Here is a 20,218-nt window from a genome sequence, read left to right as displayed (position 1 = left end):
CGGCCCGTTCCCCATATCAGACTCCGGAAAGCTGTGGATAATAGTCGCCACAGACTATCTCACGCGTTACGCGGAGACAGCCGCTCTTTCGAGTGAAACCGCTATCGATGTGGCCAAATTTTTTGTGCTTCAGATCGTCCTGCGGCACGGCGCACCCCGGGTTCTCATTACTGACCGAGGAGCTGCCTTTACTGCTGAACTCATGCAGCATATCCTTGCTTTCAGCCACACGAGTCACCTCAGGTCGACGTCATACCACCCCCAGACGAACGGCCTGACCGAACGTCTGAACAAGACTCTCTCGGATATGCTTTCGATGTACGTGGACGTGGAGCACAAAACGTGGGATGAAATCCTGCCTTATGTCACGTTCGCCTATAATACCGCCTTCCAGGAAACAACCAACATGACACCGTTCAGTCTCGTCTATGAACGACAGGTGACCACAACACTCCACGCTATGCTTCCCCACGTCGACGACCACCCAAATGCCGACGTTGCCCACTTTTTACAGCGCGCCGAGGATGCTCGTCAACTAGCCCGGGTGCGAATTCGCGCTCAGCAGGACCAAGATGCCCGACGGTACAACCTGCGGAGACGGGCGGTCGAATATTTCCCAGTCAACCTTGTCTGGGTTTGGTCCCCAATCAGACGTCGCGGACTCAGCGACAAGCTCTTACGTCGTTACTTCGGCCCCTACCAAGTCCTCCGGCGCATCGGCGATCTCAACTATGAAGTCATTCCTGATCAAACACCATGCTCACGACGCGACGCGCGCCCCGAGGTGGTCCACGTCGTTCTCCTGAAACCGTATCACGCAAGGACACCGTGACACTTCCTCTGACTCTGGTTACCTTTTAGCATCGGGACAATGCTTTTCGAACGGGGGGGGGGGGGGGGAGGCTAATGACGCTAGCGCTACTGAAGACGACGACGTGAGGACATTAAGCGAAAAAGGACGAAGTTCGCCACCGTAGGACTCGGCACCGGACGTTCTTGGGAGCCTTCCAAACCGCCTTGAGCGTTAGCGCGTCTTACACCGACGTGACAATATTACAACTAAAGTACACTAACAAAAGTGTTTTTCCGGGGTTTTTTCTCCCCTTTTTTACGACCCGCGCTGGCGAGATGTGTCCGCGCGGCGCTGCTTTTGTTTCTTTTTTCAAAGATGCGCTGTTTTTTTGTGACAGCCGATCACTGACGACATTATCTTGTTGAGTCACTCAAGAGATAACTGCAAAGCATGATCAATGAGTTAGACAGGCAGAGAAGTACGGTGGGTCTAAAAGGCTACAGAGAATGCTTACTACATTCGGATGAGAGCGAAACCACGGATTTGTGCTATATAGAAGACGACGGTGAGCAGGCATGAGCAGATTGAAGTTGATGAAGACGATGCTCTCAAATGCACACCGCGAGAATGTGGTGCAGTCTAACACTCCACTGCCCCGTAGTGGGTATGTTCGAGGCGAACCGACCACTAGGCGTGTTGTCTGCGGCTCTCGCTGAGCGGCCCTTATCTGTTCGCGCAGCCGCGGGTTCGACTCCAAGTCATAAATTTTGATTCAATTTCTCTTTTTCACGGTTTGACCTCAACTGAAGGTCAAATTTACACAGTCCGCAATTAAAGCCTGAGGCCCTGTGATGAAGCTTTCGCTTCAAAATTAACATGCAGACAACCGAAGTAATGTTCAACAGCCCAGCAAGGGAGCAGCAATTCACAACTGGCAGCGAGGTGCTGGAAGTAGTAAGCGAATACGTCTACTTAGGGCAGGTAGTGACCGCAGATCCGGATCATGAGAGAGAAATAACTAGAAGAATAAGAATGGGGTGGAGCGCGTATGGCAGGTTCTCTCAGGTCATGAATGGTAGCTTACCAATATCCCTGAAGAGCAAAGTATACAACAGCTGTATCCTACCGGTACTCACATAGGGGCAGAAACGTGGCCAGAATAACGAAAAGGGGTCAGCTTAACTTAAGGACAACGGAGCGAGCTATGGAAGGAAAAACGATAGGCGTGACGTTAAGAGACCGGAAGCGGGCGGAGTGGGTGAGGGAACCACCGCGGGTTAATGACATCTTATTCGAAATCGAGAGGAAGAAATGGGCTCTGCAGTGGGCGTAGTCAGGCTGGTGATTATGATGTGTATACCCAGGTGGACGCTGCAGTTTCAATCGATTACGCTCGATGTCGTATCAGCGGCGAATCGAGCACTTGATACCAAGGCAAAAGAAAAAAAGAAAGTTGAATTTGGTCGATTTGGTTTATGGAGGTCCAACGACCAAAAGCGGCTCAGGCTGTGAGGGACGCCGTAGGGAAGGGCTCCGGAAATTTCGACCACCTGGGGTTCTTTAACGTGCACTGACATCGCACAGTACACGGGCCTCAAGAATTTCGCCTCCATCAAAATTCAACCGCCGCGGCCGGGATCGAACCTGCGTCTTCCTGGTCAGCAGCTGAGCGCCATAACCATAGGTCCACCACGGCGGCAGAGGTGGCCTGCAAGGCTACAGTCGCGCCTCCTGCGCAACCCGCACCGATGTTCACACTCTCTCTGGAATCTGAAACCAGTTCCTCACTGTACCACGCTTCTTTTACTGCGAAATGTAAGACTCCAAGCCCATTTGTACCCCTCTTAGCTGGTTGTCTGGCAGCCTGCGAGGTTTCAAGCAGGTAACTAATGCCGGAAAAGCAGGATGCTGTTGCATCTGCACCGGCACCAGTCCAAATGCCGTGCCGAATGTTCCAGAAGTTTTTTCGCCGAAAGTATTTTCGTTATCACCGGCAGGACTTGTTCACAAAGAGAAAAGGGTGTATAGAATCTGCGAGAACGAACTGGGAATCTCTTGATAGTGTATTGTATCGATGGTGACAAGAAAATACAAACAGCGCTAGACACCAGGACCAGGAAGAGGAGGAGACAAACACGGCGCCGGTCCTCTTTCCTCCTCTCTCTGGTCCTGTTGTTTAGTGCTGTTTTTATTTGCTGGTCACCGTGGAACACCAACTCGCCAAATCTGCCGTTCTGCTATTGTATCGAGCCCAGCCGCGTGTAATAAGAGCACAGTAAGCAACGGCACAATAAAACTTTGGAGATTCGTGCCTTCGCACTCGGCTGATGTCTTTTCAGCCAACGCAGCTGATACAGATTGGAGCGTTAAGTTTGTTAGATATTAGTTACGTGGAGAACAAATACCGACTTGGGTGACCAACCGTAACGGCGCAGTCATCACCGCCAACAGATATCACTGAATTTCGCGCTGCACAGGTGTGGTAACCTGTTCTTTTTTGTTTCCACTCCATCCAAGGTGGTGCCTACAGGTGGGAAGCGACGCGCAGAACTCCAATACGCGCTTCCGAATCGGTTACACGGGCCACGGTGACCAATATGGTCGATACTTCATCGGCGAGAAGGGGAACCAGTGGAACGGGCCCAACCAAAAGAACCACACGGGCTACACGGGACGCCAGTACCTGCACGTCCACATACACTTTAGCGGGCCCGACAAGGCTCAAGTGAGTGACATAAACTGTTCCTTATTCCTTTTATATGTTGCAGAATTACTTTTGAGCAGTAATGAAATTAATTTGCTAAACACTTGCCTGGAAACACTGCAACTGTAAATGGAGTTCATTAACAATCAAAAAGTTCATTTATATTTATTTATTTATCATCATACCCACAGTGCCATTGTCTGGCATTACAGTGGGGGGGGGGGGGGGGGGTTCAAGAAAAAGTACACAAATGGCACCGCGTGCAGGTGGCTACAAAAAAAGATAACATTGAGACAGAAAGAACACAGAATTATTATACATAAAAAATGTCACAGCATGGCAGAAAATGACTCATTTGATAATATGGACACTACTTCCTCAGGCAGCTGGTTCCCTTTCGAAATCGTTTTGGGGAAAAAAGACATTTTGAAAAGGTCAGTCCGGCATCTGTATTCTTTAACTTCAAGTGAATGACGTCTCCGTAAAGACACGTAAACAGTGTTGGCTATATATTTGGGTCTGTCTATTCCAGTTATTGAATGAACTATATTATGAAAATAATTTTAAGCGCAGAACTTTCCTACGTTTTTGAAGTGAGTCCCAACCCAAAGTTTTTATCGCGCACGTTAGAATAAAATATCGGCCATAGTTATTGAAAACAAAACAAACGGCCGAATTCGGAACTCTTTCTAGCTTTTGAACGTCAAGAAAGGATTTCGGATCCTAGGCTGTGCAAGCATACTCAAGTATGCTTCTAACATTTGTATTATACAACAGTTCCTTAGTCTTTAAAGGGAAAGTTTAGCGTTGCGCCGCAGGAAGCCCAAAACACGACCGATTTTGGCAGTAACGAAATCCACGTGAAGATGCCAAGACATTTAACTTGTTAAATACACACCAAGATATTTAAATTCCAACACTGAAAGCAGTCTGCTATTATTTATTTTATAAGCGAAAATACGGGGACCCTTCTTTTTAGTGAAACACATATGTACAGATTTTTGTAAATTAATATGCATTCCCCAGTTCTCACACCACTGGGCTACTTTACACAAATCCTGTTTTAATGCATCGCAGTCACATTGATCGTTAATAATTCTATACAATACTCAATCGTCCGCAAAAAGACGCATGTATGAAGAAATACCTGAAAAGATGTCTGTCATGAAAATTTTGAACAGTAATGGGCCCAAGACGGATCCTTGGGGCACCCCTGATGTTATAGCCACCTCATGCGACTGTTTCCCGTTGACAACAACACATTGACGCCTAAAGCTCAAATATTCCTTTATCTACCTAATAACGTTCTCATTTATGTTGTACCAGTTGTGGGGATACACATGAATCCCCTGCCCCATTGTAACGGCCGCGCGTAATTATCACGAGATGCTATGCGCGCGCCGTTCGGGAGGTTTTGCGAGGGAGGGCACTCACGCCACCCCCGCTTTCTTTCGCTCCCCGCCGCGACGCCGCCGCGGAGACTTTCCCTCTTTCCCCTCTTACAACGGAGAGACCTCCTCTCCACAGCCCGGGAGGAGATGCGTTTCTCCCGAGGCTCGCTTGTCTTCTGGCGGGAGCCGTGCACACGCATGGATCAGAGATCTGCCACGGAGACCGCTAGACCGCTGCCCTTATCGCCCGGCCACCGTGTGTGACTTGACCGCCGCGGTCCGTGAGCGAGGAGCCACGCGAGGTGAGCGGAACCTTCTTCCCCCACATTTTGCGTGCGTTCTTTCCTTTGTGCTTTTCACCCCCGTACGCGAGCGGAACACACTCCCTCGTTACGGCGGTTGTATTGTTGCTGCTGCATTGTATTGCTCAGGAGCAATAAACGCTCCTCCGAGTAGCATACTCGTGTTTGTCCCCTCTGGGCCGAATCCGCCATGGTTGCGACTTACCGCACCGCGGGTTGGGTGTCACAGCTCTGACTGCTAGAGCTGGCACGCTGGTGCTAGAGAGCGACACCTGCTTCTGCCCTTTGAGCGTTATCACAAGAATAATCCCCATATTCTTGGCGCCCAACATGGGGCCAGAGGTGTGACAAACCGAGTGTCTGTGTGAGTGACTGCCGACACACAGACCAGCCATGGCGGCGAGCGGGATTGACATCCAGTCCCTGCTGTGGTTGTCCAATACGGCTTCTCAGCAGCAACATCCTGGTCACGGCACTCACTTGGCTGAGACGCCTAGGCGAGCCGTCAGGACGCCTAGCGCGATGGGCGCTACTCCTCCAGCGTTACGACTTTACCGTGCGCTACAGGAGGGGCAAGAACAACGTGGTGGCGGACGCACTTTCGCGCGCGCCCGTTGACGGCTTGGGAAGTAACAACACTACCCACTCCGCCGCGCCCGACAGCCAGAGCAGCGCGACTGCCGCGAAGCTCACACAACGCCCCGAGGGAAGGGACACCCCGCCTTCCCAGGGCGAAAGCGTGAACCACTTGGAAGGCGTCAGTTCCGTGGTGAGCGTTTTCAGCAGAAGGGAGCTATTTGAGGCACAGCGGGAGGATCCATTTTGTCGAAAAGTGTTCGACGGGCTCAGGGAGCCGGGCGGCGCGGCCGCGGCGCACATGGAGGCAACTGGTATTGTTGTCCGTGCGGGGCGCTCGAACACAGCTGGTAATGCTGTGAGCGCGATGGATTCCTATCTGCTCGACTCCGATGGCATCCTGCTAAGATATGTCTCCTCCGAGAAGGATACACACGAGTCCTTCAATGGTGGTGATTCCACGCATGTTGAGAGGAGCACTTTTACGCTACTTTCACGGCACGTGCATGGCTGGGCATGCGAGTGGTCCTAAGACTTACCTCAAGTTTTACCGCCTCGCTACCTGGCCTGGCATGAAGCGGGATGCGATACGCTACGCCCACTCGTGCGACGTGTGCCAAACGGTCAAGCCACGTGGTGGACGACCACCTGGGCTCATGCAGCCGATCAATAGCCAGGGTCCTTGGCAAATTGCGGCTTGTGACGTCATGGGACCTTACCCCAGGACCCTCCCCCGCCAGCAGGCAGCCGCACCGAGACGCAAGGCTCCACAACAGAGCCCGGCGCCTCGTTACAACTTGCGCCCACGGCAGAACCAACTCTGACCAACGCGCAGGGAGTAATTTCTCCTGCTTAATATGGACGGAACACCCCTTCCATATTTCGCACCACGGCTTCTGGAGCAAGCACACGCTTTCTCGTCGGAAAAGACCGAGAGGGGTTAGACTAGCTCAAAAAAAAAGAAAGTAAATCTGGAAAGTAACTAGAAAGAAAGACAGCCTTGCAGCCGCAGGCCAGCCTTCACAGCGTGCCCGAAGGAGAGCCAGCGGACGCCGCAACGACCGTTGCTTCTTGGAACACCGAGAGCCAGGCCGTTTGGAGGGCGGTCGCATTCCAAAACCAAGAGCCCGCTGTCACCATCGAGCAACCATGACAAAAAAAAAACAGCTTCCGGTCGGCCGCAGGACGAGCGGGCGAGAATTCGGAGAAACCGGGGCCTATGTCTATCATGGCGAAAACTGCGGCAGAGAAGCCGCCTTGGAGTTTCCGTGTCCCCGCGGCAGCGGCTTCGCCCACGAGAGAAGCTTGGTCCCCCGCTGGGCCAGCCTCACAAGTTCTCCGCGGCAGAGGGAAAATGGGTCGGCGCGCCTTTGTCACCCCCCCAACGAAAGGAAAAGAGGGCCGTCGAGCCAAGAGCGAGCGGTTCGACCAGCTGAGTGAAGGCCTGCCGTACGCTGTGCAAAGGGACGACACGCTATGCGTAATTGCCCCGAGCCTGCCTTCCGCCCGCGCGCCTCCCGGCCAAGCTGCCCTGGGCGACTCACGGGACCTGCGGTCATCGACCCCCTTCAACCCTGGGCTCCACGGTCGTCCATGGCGGTCGTCTACACTGCCTTCCTGCCCTGGCGTCCACGGCCTTCGACGACGGCACTGCTGGCTGTGAGCTGAATCTTTTCTTAGTTGGTTTTTAAAGTTAAACGGCCTTTCGCCGGCCCCACTCGGTATACCCTTTTGTGTGAACGCTGTCACTTTTCGGCCGTAGGGCAGTTTTATGGAGGGGGGGGGGGGGATGTGGGGATACACATGAATCCCCTGCCCCATTGTAACGGCCGCGCGTAATTATCACGCGATGCTATGCGCGCGCCGTTCGGGAGGTTTTGCGAGGGAGGGCACTCACACCACTTCCGCTTCCTTTCGCTCCCCGCCGCGACGCCGCCGCGAAGACTTTCCCTCTTTCCCCTCTTAAAACGGAGAGACCTCCTCTCCACAGCCCGGGAGGAGACGCGTTTCTCCCGAGGTCCCTTGTCTTCTGGCGGGAGCCGTGCACACGCATGGATCAGAGATCTGCCACGGAGACCGCTGCCCTTATCGCCCGGCCACCGTGTGTCACTTGACCGCCGCGGGCCGTGAGCGAGGAGCCACGCGAGGTGAGCGGAACCTTCTTCCCCCACATTTTGCGTGCGTTCTTTCCTTTGTGCTTTTCACCCCCGTACGCGAGCGGAACACTCTCCCTCGTTACGGCGGTTGTATTGTTGCTGCTGCATTGTATTGCTCGGGAGCAATAAACGATCCTCCGAGTAGCATACTCGTGTTTGTCCCCTCTGGCCCGAACACGCCGTGGTTGCGACCTACCACACCGCGGGTTGGGGGTCACAGCTCTGACTGCTAGGGCTGGCACGCTGGTGCCAGAGAGCGACAACTGCTTCTAGCCCTTTGAGCGTTATCACAAGAATAACCCCCATACAGTATAACTTTTGTATTAATAAGGAATGTGACACAACGTCAAAGGCCTTCTTAAAATCTAGAAATATACAGTCAATAGAATATCCCTTAGCCAAAGCACTTGACCGGTCATGTACAAATTCGGTAAGCTGGGTGACACACGAGTCACCACTGCGAAAGCCATGCTGATTAGTATTTAATAATGAATGTATACTAAGATGATTCATATTATTAGTATAAAACACGTGCTCTAAAACATAATACACTGGTCAAAGACACTGGTCGATAATTTGAAACAACATTCCTGGGTCCCGATTTATGTATAGGTGCAACTTTAGCAAGCCTCCATTCTTCAGGCTAAGAGCCGTCCTGTAATGACTTCGTGAAAAGAATTTGAAGGTACCTTGACAAAGCAAAAGCGCAAGAAGAGAGCAGGACCGTGGGTAAGCCGTCTGGACCGGTGGCACTGTTATCATTTAAGCGTTCTAAGAGCAACACAATTCCTCGCTGATCAAATTCAATGTTCTCCATAGGTTCCGTACAGTTCAAGGCCAGACGAAAATAGGCAGGGTTATTGCTGTCCTCAGCAGAAAACACTGAGCTAGAAAACGTGTTAAAGCACTTGGCTTTATCCAGATTATCATGAACGATACTTCCGTTGTGATCGAGTGGCGGCATAGACAATTATCCTTTCTGTTTTTTTTTATGTACTGCCAAAATTCTTTATGGCGATCCTGGATACGCATGTCGAAAGACTGAAAGTAGGTAAATTTAGCCTCTTTGACCGAAGCATTCATATCTTTTGTAATCTTTTTTAACTGATCCATGTTATCTTGCGACAGATTTCTTTTGAAGCGCGCATATAGTTGTTCCCTCTTTTCAACGACTCTGGGCAGCGCTTTTGTAAACTATGGCTTGCTTTTTCTGCGACGTTTCGTCATCACCCATGACGGTACATATTGCTCACGCAAATCAAAAAATTCAGGGGGCACTTTGACTGTCTAAAGTGGGTAGAGGCGGAAGCGTTTTCCGCACCACCTTCGCTGTTTCTGTGGCACTGGTGGCGTCACATATAAATGAGTACTAATTACTAAGTGATGGCAAATCACTAATTAATGCTTAATTACTGATTAATGCCTGAATACTAATTAACTGCTAATTAATGACGCTTGAGCTTCGCTTTTAGGAGTGGAACGCGACAGCGCGTTGTAGCGCTGCCAGGGAGTCCACGGAACGCCACCACCCGTTCGGAGCGATGCCTTGCCCTTTGAACGCAACGCTTTTTGAGGAAAGGAAATGGCGCAGTAATTCTCTGTCATCTCGGTGGACACCTGAACCGCTCCGTAGAGGAAGGGAGGTGGGAGTGAAAGAAGATAGATAAAGAGGAGCCGTAATGAAGAAAATGAAAATTGTATTTGAGGAAAGGAAATTACGCAGTAACTGTCTCACATATCTCGGTGGACACCCGTCAAAATTCAGGGGGGCACTGTTTTGACCTAAAGTGTGGTCACTGATGTGTGGTTAAAATGTTAAGCTTCGCCCCTAAGAGTGGAACGCGACTGCGTCTTGCAACGCTGCCATGGAGTCCATAGAACTCCATCGCCCATTCGGTTCTACCCCTCCCTCGTCGGTAAATTGGTTTTTGAGGAAAGGAAATGTACCTGTCTCTCATTTGTCGGCGGACACCTAAACCTCGCCGGAAGGGAATGGAGGAGGATGAGAGTGAATGAAGGCACCGTATTCACTAGACGCGCCTTTGTTCATTCCAAACCATTGAGCTGGCATGGCGGAGTGGATAGCATGCTCGTCTCTCACGCCGAAGACCGGCGTTCGATTCCTGAGCTCGACCAATTTCCTAATCGGTTTTATTTATTTATATGGCCTGACTAGTAAAGCTAATTAGGCTAATTGGGTAATTAAGCAATTAACTAAGCTCAGTCCCACTTACTTGGAGCATCACTATACGATCCCTTCAATTGGTTGCATGGTTACTAGCCAAAGTGCAATTGGCCCGGTTTGAAATTCGCGCACTGTGACGTCACGACCGTTTCCACCAATTGAAAAGCGTGACATTTTCTGTCGACAACTGCTGCTTACAACGATAGGACATTGAAGGCTTCCGCCTTAAAAGTTTGCCTGTCAGTGTGCGCCACAGCTCATCGACGCTGAGTGAATCAGACAATGTTTCGTACACATCGACATAGGATTCAAGTGCCCGGGCTATCTCGGGGAAATTTGCTTTTCGATAGCTGTAAATCCACTGATTGCCACAGTCTTCAAGTTCTACATACTGAAAGTTCATTTCCGCTAAAACACAGCTGTGATCACTGATACCGAGCACTACAAGGGTAGAATAAGCTGCCGATGGTTGCTTACTCAATAATAAATCCAAAACATTGTTACCACGGATTGGCTGCAGCACTAATTGGGATAAGCTAAATGAATTGCATAGATTTAACATTTCTTTGCCTACTGCAGAATTGGCTCTAGACGGAAGACATTTCTGAGCTTCAGTCTATTTCACGAATGTTAAAATCACCTCCAACAACTAAACAGTCAGTTTTAACAGTTTCAATCATATCAGTTAGGTCGCTGATGGGTTCAAGCTGACTTCCAGGCGGCCTGTAAAACGAGCAAACGGTTAGTAATTTACCATTTAGAAGTCTAATTTGAGCCCATACTGCCTCACATGTCCCAACATCAATTTCCATCTTACGAGAAGTTCATGGTAGAGAGAGGGGGTGGTGAATGGTCCTTGGCGATCACAAAATGAACAAGGGAGGGGAAAACCTCAGGTTGCTTGAGCCAACGTTTCGACAAGAGGACTTGTCTTCGTCTGGGCAAAGGGTTCATCATTGGCAGGGATTAAATAGGGCCTTCGCTCCGAGGAGGAAGGCCCCGGGTGGGGAAGGAAAGTGGTGTGAGAGGGGATGCGTGTCAGGAAGGGGAGGGAGGTGAATCTTACGAGAACTAAGACGTCCGCCAGGATAAATATGCCTCCTCCGTGCCTGTCTCGATCCTTTCGATAGCTGATATAGTTACTCGGAAAAACTTCGCTATCGCTAACATCCCCATCAAGCCATGATTCACGTCCGATCACAACAAAAGGTCTCGCCATGTCAATTAGACCATGTAGCTTGTCCACTTTATTCTTAATACTTCTGCAGTTTAGTACTAGAATCGACAAAACATAGTGATCTGGCTTAGCTTGTCAAGAAGCTCGAACTACCTGCCCCTGAGATTCGTCGTAAATGTATTTGACGCTATTCGAGTAAAGGACGTCGTATTTCAGATGTGCTTTGCCATTGGACCCCTTGCGAGTTTGGCGTAATCCCATAGCCTTTTCCTTTTGTTTCGTAATGGTTCAGAGAAGTCCTCTGAAATGCTAGTAGAACTACCTTTCAATTTCTTTGCATTTGACAGAACAGCCTCTTACTCTTTGAATGAACTAAAATTAACAATTATTGAGCGAGTTCCTTCTGAACCGAACCGTCCGAGGCGGTGGGCTCTTTCGATTCTGGGGTCTATTCCCAGAGTAGACCTACACAAATCTAGGGCAAGTTTTTCAGAAATTGGTTGTGACTCGTGTTCATCCTCGTCCTTAATTTCATACCAGAGCAGATTGCACCGTCGAGATCGATTTTCAAGATCGTCCACTTTCTTCATCAGAGTCTGCCACTCAGACCGCTGTCTTTCACTAGTCGCCCTACAGTCCTCGACAGCGGCACGCATTTCCTCAAGACCTGCAATCTTTCCTTCTAAATTAGCCATATGGGCGTTCAGATCCGACATAGCTGTTTTGTTTTCATCCTGATAATTCTCGATAGTTGCAACTCTTTCCTTAATTTCTGTCTGGCCTTGCAAAAGCTGCTGCAGGATCGCATCGCTAGGTCCTGGTTAACCTCTATGTTGCCACACAAAACCAGAAGCAAAGGTAAAACGCAGCTCTTCGCAATAAAGAAAAACGATACCTTCCGCGTAACATGAGTCTGTGTGCTACAGATTGAGAAGAAACGCATGCATACAATACAGCGGGTGGAACCGGCAAAGCGTACACTAAACATATATTGAAATATGTGTCACTAACTTGCGTGAAAAGCAGTAAATGCGTGAGCGACAAAGCCATTTCGGTATCGCCGGTTCCACACCCCAACGGTGAAGTGATGATTCCCGCCTTTTGTAGAGTGTAGTGGCACGGGCTGTAAAACCATGGTGGGTTGACTGGCAGTGCACACTGTCCAAAATCGGCTGCGAGGCAGACACAATCGTTGAAGTGGACTGTGCTAAGCACAGATGAAGGCTTGATGAAGGAAAGAGTATCCAGCGTAGACGAATCATGCATAGCAGATAATTCCTCGGCATGAAAGCAGTGACTTGAATAACCAGCGATGAACACCTGCGTGAAAAGCAGTAAATGCGCTAGCGGCAAAGCCACTTCGCTATCGCCGGTTCCACACCCCCTTCCACGCCCAGTGCTTGCCAAAGTGAAAACTATTTTTAAGTTACTTTTTGTAGTATATAAACAGATATACTGTTAATATACTATACTGTTTATATATATACTATACCCCCCCCCCCCCCCCCCCCACGAGATGCGGAAGTGTGTCGGCGCACCAGGGGCAGACGGTAGGATATGTTACTGGGTGCACTTGCTCCATTTGTGCAGGTTTTGCAATATTTCTAAATAAGTCCGAGAGCTGTGGCGTCTTCATTGCTGATCTTCTTGTGAGGGGGAGGATAAATCCTGGGGTTAAGCCGCTGGATCTCAAGTCGTTCGCCCTAATTGGATGGCAGGTGCACGAAGGTGGGGACTGATCAGACGAGTGGTTTTCCCCCGCTAGGTTGATTAACGCTCGAGCTGAAGTCTTTGAGGCTGAAGCGAGGCTGAGGCTGAAGCGAAGCCTTTCTTTCCCCCCAGTTTCGCATTAGCCGGCATTCATTTGATTTGATGGTATTGTCACGTTTTAGTGACGGCAGTCCCGCGGTCAGGAAGACACCAGAAATACTTGCAAACGAAGCTCTTTATTAGGGCTGACTTGCGCCCGCAAAAGAACTGAATCACTCGGTGGCGGCGTAAGCAACAAGCGTGTTCGTCAATCGTCGATCTACGAATGTCCGCCGCTCGCGGCATCGCTCAATTTAAAGCCGGCAAGGAAACTTCCAGATAACAAGACAAGATCATCTACAGAAATCTGGAAAAACCTAGATGCAGCCTTTCATGGCTGCGATCAATCGAGATTAGTGTGGTCGCTTCTCGCGTCACGAACAAAACTGATAACAACCCTTTCCTGCAGTCTTGAGCGTGAACGAACAAACACTACAATGATACGTGGCATTACCCCCCTTCCAAAGAAGCATCGTCTCGATGCTTTAAAATAAAAATAAACACGGAGAATGAAACTTCGAGTCCTTTAGCGTTCATAATATGGCTTCAGGCGTACGACATGTACGACTTCCGGGCGTGGGCGGCGTCCCTGAGATGCTGTCGTGCCGTCGGGGATGACTTCATAATCAAGGTCACCGATGCGACGGAGAACCCTGTACGGGCCAAAGTAGCGTCGCAGCAACTTTTCGCTCAATCCACGGCGGCGAACTGGCGTCCATATCCAAACCCGATCACCTGGCTTGTAATGCGTGTCTCGTCGGCGCAGATTGTAGCGTCGGGCGTCGGTGTGCTGCTGGTCTTGAATGCGAAGCCGCGCAAGTCTTCGTGCTTCCTCGGCGCGATGAAGGGAGGCGGCGACGTCGAGGTTGTCTTCGTCGGAAACGTGCGGGAGCATTGCGTCGAGTGTTGTCGTGGGCTTCCTGCCGTATACCAGCTGGAATGGAGTAAACCTGGTTGTCTCCTGGGCGGCAGTATTATAGGCGAAGATCACGTAGGGCAGAATAGAGTCCCACGTCTTGTATTCGGCGTCGATGTACATGGAGAGCACGTCTGCGATGGTCTTGTCCATACGCTCTGTGAGTCCGTTGGTTTGCGGATGATAGGCAGTTGTCCTCCGATGATTTGTCTGGCTGTACTCTAAAATGGCTTGCGTCAGCTCCGCTGTAAATGCTGTTCCTCTGTCTGTGATGAGCACTTCGGGTGCGCCCTGTCGGAGGAGAATTTGTTCGACAAAAAATTTTGCAACTTCTGTTGCGGTACCACTAGGCAACGCTTTTGCTTCGGCGTAGCGGGTCATGTAGTCGGTGGCCACGATGATCCACTTGTTACCTGATGATGAAGTCGGAAAGGGGCCGAGGAGGTCCATCCCGATTTGCTGAAAGGGCTTAGTTGGCAGTGGTATGGGGTTCAGGAGTCCGGCTGGTCTAGTCGGAGGCGTTCTGCGTCGCTGACACTCACGGCACGTTTTCACGTAATGGGAAACGTCGGTAGCTAGCCGCGGCCAATAGTACTTCTCCTGGATGCGGTGCAACGTGCGAGCAATCCCGAGATGCCCTGCAGTCGGCTCATCATGACATGCCTGCATAATTTCTTTCTTGAGATTTTTGGGCACGACAAGAAGATGCACTGTCCTGTTGGGCGCGAAGTTCTTCAGAAGGACATTATTGTAAAGGACGAAGGACGACAGTTGGCGCTTGAACCCCTGAGGAGGCGATGCTGTCTTGCCTTTCAAATAATCAACTAGGCTTTGAAACTCAGGATCCGAGCGCTGCTGCTGTGCGAATCTGCTGGCGCTGACCGGTCCTAAGAAAGCGTCGTCGTCTTCCTCTTCCGGTGCTGCGTCTACGGGGGCTCGAGATAGGCAGTCTGCATCGGAATGCTTGAGGCCAGATTTGTAGACTATAGTTATGTCGAATTCTTTAAGACGCAGGCTCCAACGAGCAAGGCGGCCGGAGGGATCTTTCAAATTGGCCAACCAGCACAGAGCATGGTGATCGCTCACAACCTTGAATGGTCGGCCGTATAGGTAGGGGCGAAATTTGGACGTGGCCCAAAATAATGGCCTGACATTCTTTCTCTGTCGTCGAATAGTTGGCTTCGGCTCTCGACAGTGAACGGCTAGCGTACGCGATAACTTTCTCCTGTCTGCCATTTTTCTGAACGAAGACCGCTCCTAAGCCCACACTGCTTGCATCGGTATGAACTCCAGTTTCGGCGTTTTCATCAAAGTGCCCGAGCGCAGGAGGGGACTGTAAGCGGCGCTTCAGTTCGTTGAAAGCTTCCTCTTGCGGCCTTTCCCATTTAAAAGGCACGTTTGCCTTGGTAAGTTGGGTCAAAGTTTCAGCGATGCGCGAAAAGTTCTTGACGAATCGCCGGTAATAAGCGCACAATCCAAGGAATCTGCGTATAGCCTTCTTGTCATTAGGCTGTGGAAACTCTGCGATCGCAGCCGTCTTCTTGGGGTCTGGGCGAACTCCATCCTTGCTTACGACGTGACCAAGGAACAGCAGCTCCTCGTAGGCGAAGTGGCACTTCTCTGGTTTCAGTGTCAGACCTGAAGACTTGATCGTTTCCAGCACTATCCGAAGCCTTCTGAGGTGGTCTCCAAAGCTTGAGGAGAAGACAACAACGTCATCTAAGTAGACTAGGCAAATCTGCCACTTCAAGCCTGCGAGCACCGTATCCATTACTCGCTGGAACGTCGCTGGGGCAGAGCAGAGGCCGAATGGCATCACCTTGAATTCGAAGAGTCTGTCTGGCGTGATGAACGCAGTCTTCTCGCGATCTCTTTCGTCGACTTCAATTTGCCAGTAGCCGCTCTTGAGGTCCATCGATGAGATGTACTGAGCGTTGCACAGCCGGTCCAGTGTATCGTCGATGCGGGGGAGGGGGTAGACATCCTTCTTCGTAATGTTGATCAGGCGGCGGTAATCGACGCAAAAGCGAAGGGTGCCGTCTTTCTTTTTCACTTGGACGACCGGTGCTGCCCAGGGGCTCCTCTATGGCTGGATGACGTCGTCACGAAGCATTTCCTCAACTTGCTTGCGGATAGCTTGGCGTTCTAGCGGCGATACGCGGTAGGGGCTCTGTCACAGTGGTCGTGCGTGTTCGTCTGTGACAATGCGGTGCTTGGCAAGCCGGGTTCGTCGCACATTCGATGCTGATGAGAAGCAATCGGTGTACTTTTGAAGAAGACTGCGTATTTGGTCTTGTCTGCTCCGGGGTAATGCCGTGTTGATGTCGAACGTGGGTTGATGACCTTGTTCAGATAGTTCTGCGGGTTTGTCGGGTAGGGCAAATACGTCTCTGATGTCTGCTAGCTCATCGAGGAAAGCGATCGTCGTACCTTTGTTTAGATGCCGGTATTCTTCGGTGAAGTTGGTTAGCAACACCTGGGCTTGGCCATTTCGGATTTCGGCGACTCCCCTCGCGACGCCCAATCCTCGATCCAGGAGTAACTGGGTGTTCCCCTCGATAACGCCTTCGGCATTTTTGATGTCTCCAGTACCTATGCCGACGAGAACACTTGATCGGGGCGGCACCCTCAATGCTTTATCGAGGACATTTAAGGCAACGTGATGAGTTGCGCTCGTCGCAACAGGTATGGCTTTTTCCGTGGAAAGCTTGATCGACTTAGATCGAAGGTCGATGATCGCCCGATGTTCGTTCAGGAAGTCCATTCCCAAAATCACGTCTCTCGAGCATTGCTGTAGGATCAGGAAGGTTGTCGCATAGGTTCTCCCATTTACAGTAACTCTCGCGGTGCAGCGTTCTGACGGCGTAATCAGGTTGCCACCTGCGGTGCGGATCAGCGGGCCATCCCAGGTTGTTGGTACCTTCTTGAGTCGGACAGCGAGTGGGTCACCCATGACAGAGTAGTCAGCTCCCGTGTCCACCAAGGCAGTAACCGCGTGACCGTCGACCGTAACTTCAAGGTCACTTGTTCGCGTTCTCGTATTGTACATTGTCTTCGGTGTCCGATCTCGGCTTCGTCGAGTAGTGAGGCTGCGGTGGGCGCACTGCGACGTTACTTCACTAGGCAGCGGTAAAAGCTTCAAGTCTGGCCGCGTCGTCGTCGTCGTCGTCGGTGTCGTCGTCGTCGGTGTCGTCGTCGTCAGTGTTGTCGTCGTCGGTGTTATCGTCGTAGTTGAGGCATGGTCTTGAGTACTCGTCGATGGAGGATCTTTGTCATTGCGCTTAGAAGCAACCTCACCTCCAGAGGCTGCTTTATTTAGTTTAACCTTCGGGGGCTGGGGGAGCGTCCACGCACGGCGTAACCTCGGCTAGGAGAAACAAAGCGCGGGGACGATGGCGACGGGAAACGTGATAGGCGGCTCGGCGATGAGTATTCTTCCCGACGCAAAAACTCCTCGATTTCGGCTGGTCGCTGGCCGGGTCGGGGTCGTGAAGCGTCGTAAGAGAACCCTCGGATGCCCAGTCTTCTGTATGGGCAGTGCCGGAGGACGTGACCGGCTTCGCCACAGTGGAAGCATAGTGGGCGGCGCTGGTCGGGAGTTCTCCACTCGTCGCATTTCCTCGGCTGCGCGCGTAGCTCGTAGGACGGGCGGGTTGGGGCGAGTGGGCGGCGGTCCAACGCAGCTGCCTGAGGGCGATAGGGGCTTGGGTCCCGTCGTCGAGGTGCAGGACGGCGCACAGCTGCGGCGTAAGTCATGGCTGGGGGCTGCAGAGGCTGCGTGGGTGTCGGCGTCACACCCAAGGCTTGTTGAACCTCGTCCCGGATGACGTCACTGAGCGATGAAAGTTGCGGCTGCGTTCCCGTTGGCAGCAATCGTCGGAGCTCCTCTCGCACAACTTCACGTATAACCTCCCGCAGGTTATCGTTGTTAGCGGTGTCCATGCAGCTTGCTGACAAAAAGCGCTCCTGGCGGTCATACTGGCGGGCTCGGGCGTCAAGAGTTTTCTCCATTGTGGATGCCTCTTCTACGAATTCCGCGACGGTTTTCGGTGGGTTGCGAACGAGGCCGGCAAATAGTTGCTCTTTAACTCCTCGCATAAGCAACTTCACCTTCTCTTCTTCCTTCATGCTCGCGTCGGCACGCCGGAAGAGACGCTTCATTTCCTCAGTGTACACAGCAACGGTCTCGTTTGGGTGTTGTATGCGAGACTGTAGCAGCTGCTAGGCTCTCTCCTTTCGCACGACGTTCGTGAAGGTCTTTAGAAGCTGCTCCTTGAAGGTTTCCCAGTTCGTGAGGTTAGCTTCCTCATTCTCAAACCAGACCTTTGCTGGTCCCTCTAAGACGAAGAAGACGTAGCTAAGTTTCGTGGTATCGTCATAGTTATTGAAGATAGCCACACGGTCGAACTGCTCCAGCCATTCTTCGGGGTCGGCGCCAGGCGAAGCGTCGAAGGTTGGTGGCACCCGGGGCTGGTGAAGAATGATTGGAGTCGTAGTCTGCGGCAAGCTCATGGTAGACGTTGCGGCTGGCTTCCGCTTCCGGGTAGGGTCCGGCAGATTCCCGAACTCTGGTTCGTCCGCTTGCAGGCGTCGGCTAGCGCGGTGGACTGGACTCAGGTCCTGCGGTTGATGACTCAGAGGGCTGGCGTCACGGCTTGTAGGGGGTGTCCGGAACATGGAAGGCTACCCCGCACCTCCACCAGATGTCACGTTTTAGTGACGGCAGTCCAGCGGTCAGGAAGACACCAGAAATACTTGCAAACGAAGCTCTTTATTAGGGCTGACTTGCGCCCGCAAAAGAACTGAATCACTCGGTGGCGGCGTAAGCAACAAGCGTGTTCGTCAATCGTCGATCTACGAATGTCCGCCGCTCGCGGCATCGCTCAATTTAAAACCGGCAAGGAAACTTCCAGATAACAAGACAAGATCATCTACAGAAATCTGGAAAAACCTAGATGCAGCCTTTCATGGCTGCAATCAATCGAGATTAGTGTGGTCGCTTCTCGCGTCACGAACAAAACTGATAACAACCCTTTCCTGCAGTCTTGAGCGTGAACGAACAAACACTACAATGATACGTGGCAGTATTATTTCAACTTCCGGTCCACGATCTGAGCTGCCAGCAGCGGTGCTCGTCCGTTGGTAAAGCTAAGACAGGCCAGTCTGTGACGAACTTCCCTGCCCGCCCTGTTGTGCTTGATGGCTAGCGCAGTGGTTTCAGCCGCAGCTGGGCCGTGACGCAAGCCGCGGGGGTCAAGGAGTTGTCTCTTCCGGCGGCTACCGCAAGCAGATCCCCTTCGGGGTGAGCCGACACGTCCACGTACGCCCCGTGCATGCGTGCCCCCCTTTTTATTGTAGCCGCTGTCGGTGAACTGGAGCCTGGCGCCGACCTTCGTGGAGTTTATGGTTCATGTGGTTCGGGAATGGGGCCCGTCTTGATCCTGCTTCTGACCTCGGGCGGGAGAGATTGTTGCACATCGAGAGCGAGGATCTGTCTTACCGCTCCTGTCCGGTGTAGGATTGTTCTTCCCGCCGCCGTGTTCCGCAGTCTGACCCTTTGCGAAGCCGGAACCGCGACCGACAGCTTGGAAAAGGTGTTATAGATCCCGAGCGCAGCCAACTTCTCTTTAAATGCAGTGACGGGGAGAGTACGCGCCGTATTGTACGCGCCTCTGATAATGGAGTCGACATGTCCTTGGTCTCGTGTGTTTAGCTGTGGTGGTGATATGGCGTGCCGTGCGCCACTTAGTCACCAGGGCCAGGACGAGGCAGAGGGTGTCCTTCTCGCATTCTCTTGCGGCTTCTTGTTTATTCTCTCGGTATTATTCTGGTTCGTGGCTGACGTTAGGGCTTGGGTGGTGTGGGAGGCTTTCAGGTTGCTCTGAGCCCCGAAGCCTGGTCTTGTTGCTCTCTGGAGTCTTCTGGCCCTCTAGACAGAGGTCTGTGAGGTCACGGGACTTGTAGGTCCTCCGCTGTGCACCCGGGTCACCTCGGACTTTTCGGGAGCGCAAAGCGTCCCGCCAGCAGCCGCAAATCTCTCCACGGCCGTCGCGGCCTCCTTAAGAGTCGCCTCTCTTTGCGCGAGGGAGCCCTTGGTGGCCCATAGCGTGATGTCGGCGTACAGTGCACCAGCCACGTCCGGGTCTTCCGCAGCTATTTGGTCAGCGCCAGCATAGCGATGCTAAAGAGGATAGAGGACACTGTGGCCC

The 20,218-nt window shown here is 51.8% G+C and overlaps 1 pseudogene; it reads right to left on the bottom strand.

Moving 5' to 3' along the window:
• Positions 1–10,809: 10,809 nt before the first annotated feature.
• Positions 10,810–18,886, bottom strand: LOC149367443 (uncharacterized; annotated as a pseudogene).
• Between the last annotated feature and the right edge of the window lie 1,332 nt (positions 18,887–20,218).

This window comes from Amblyomma mixtum, chromosome 1 (genome assembly GCF_055824585.1).
Source record: "Amblyomma mixtum isolate Tamu chromosome 1, ASM5582458v1, whole genome shotgun sequence".
NCBI classification, from domain to species: Eukaryota; Metazoa; Arthropoda; class Arachnida; order Ixodida; family Ixodidae; genus Amblyomma; species Amblyomma mixtum.
This window is presented reverse-complemented; position numbering and strand designations above follow the sequence as displayed.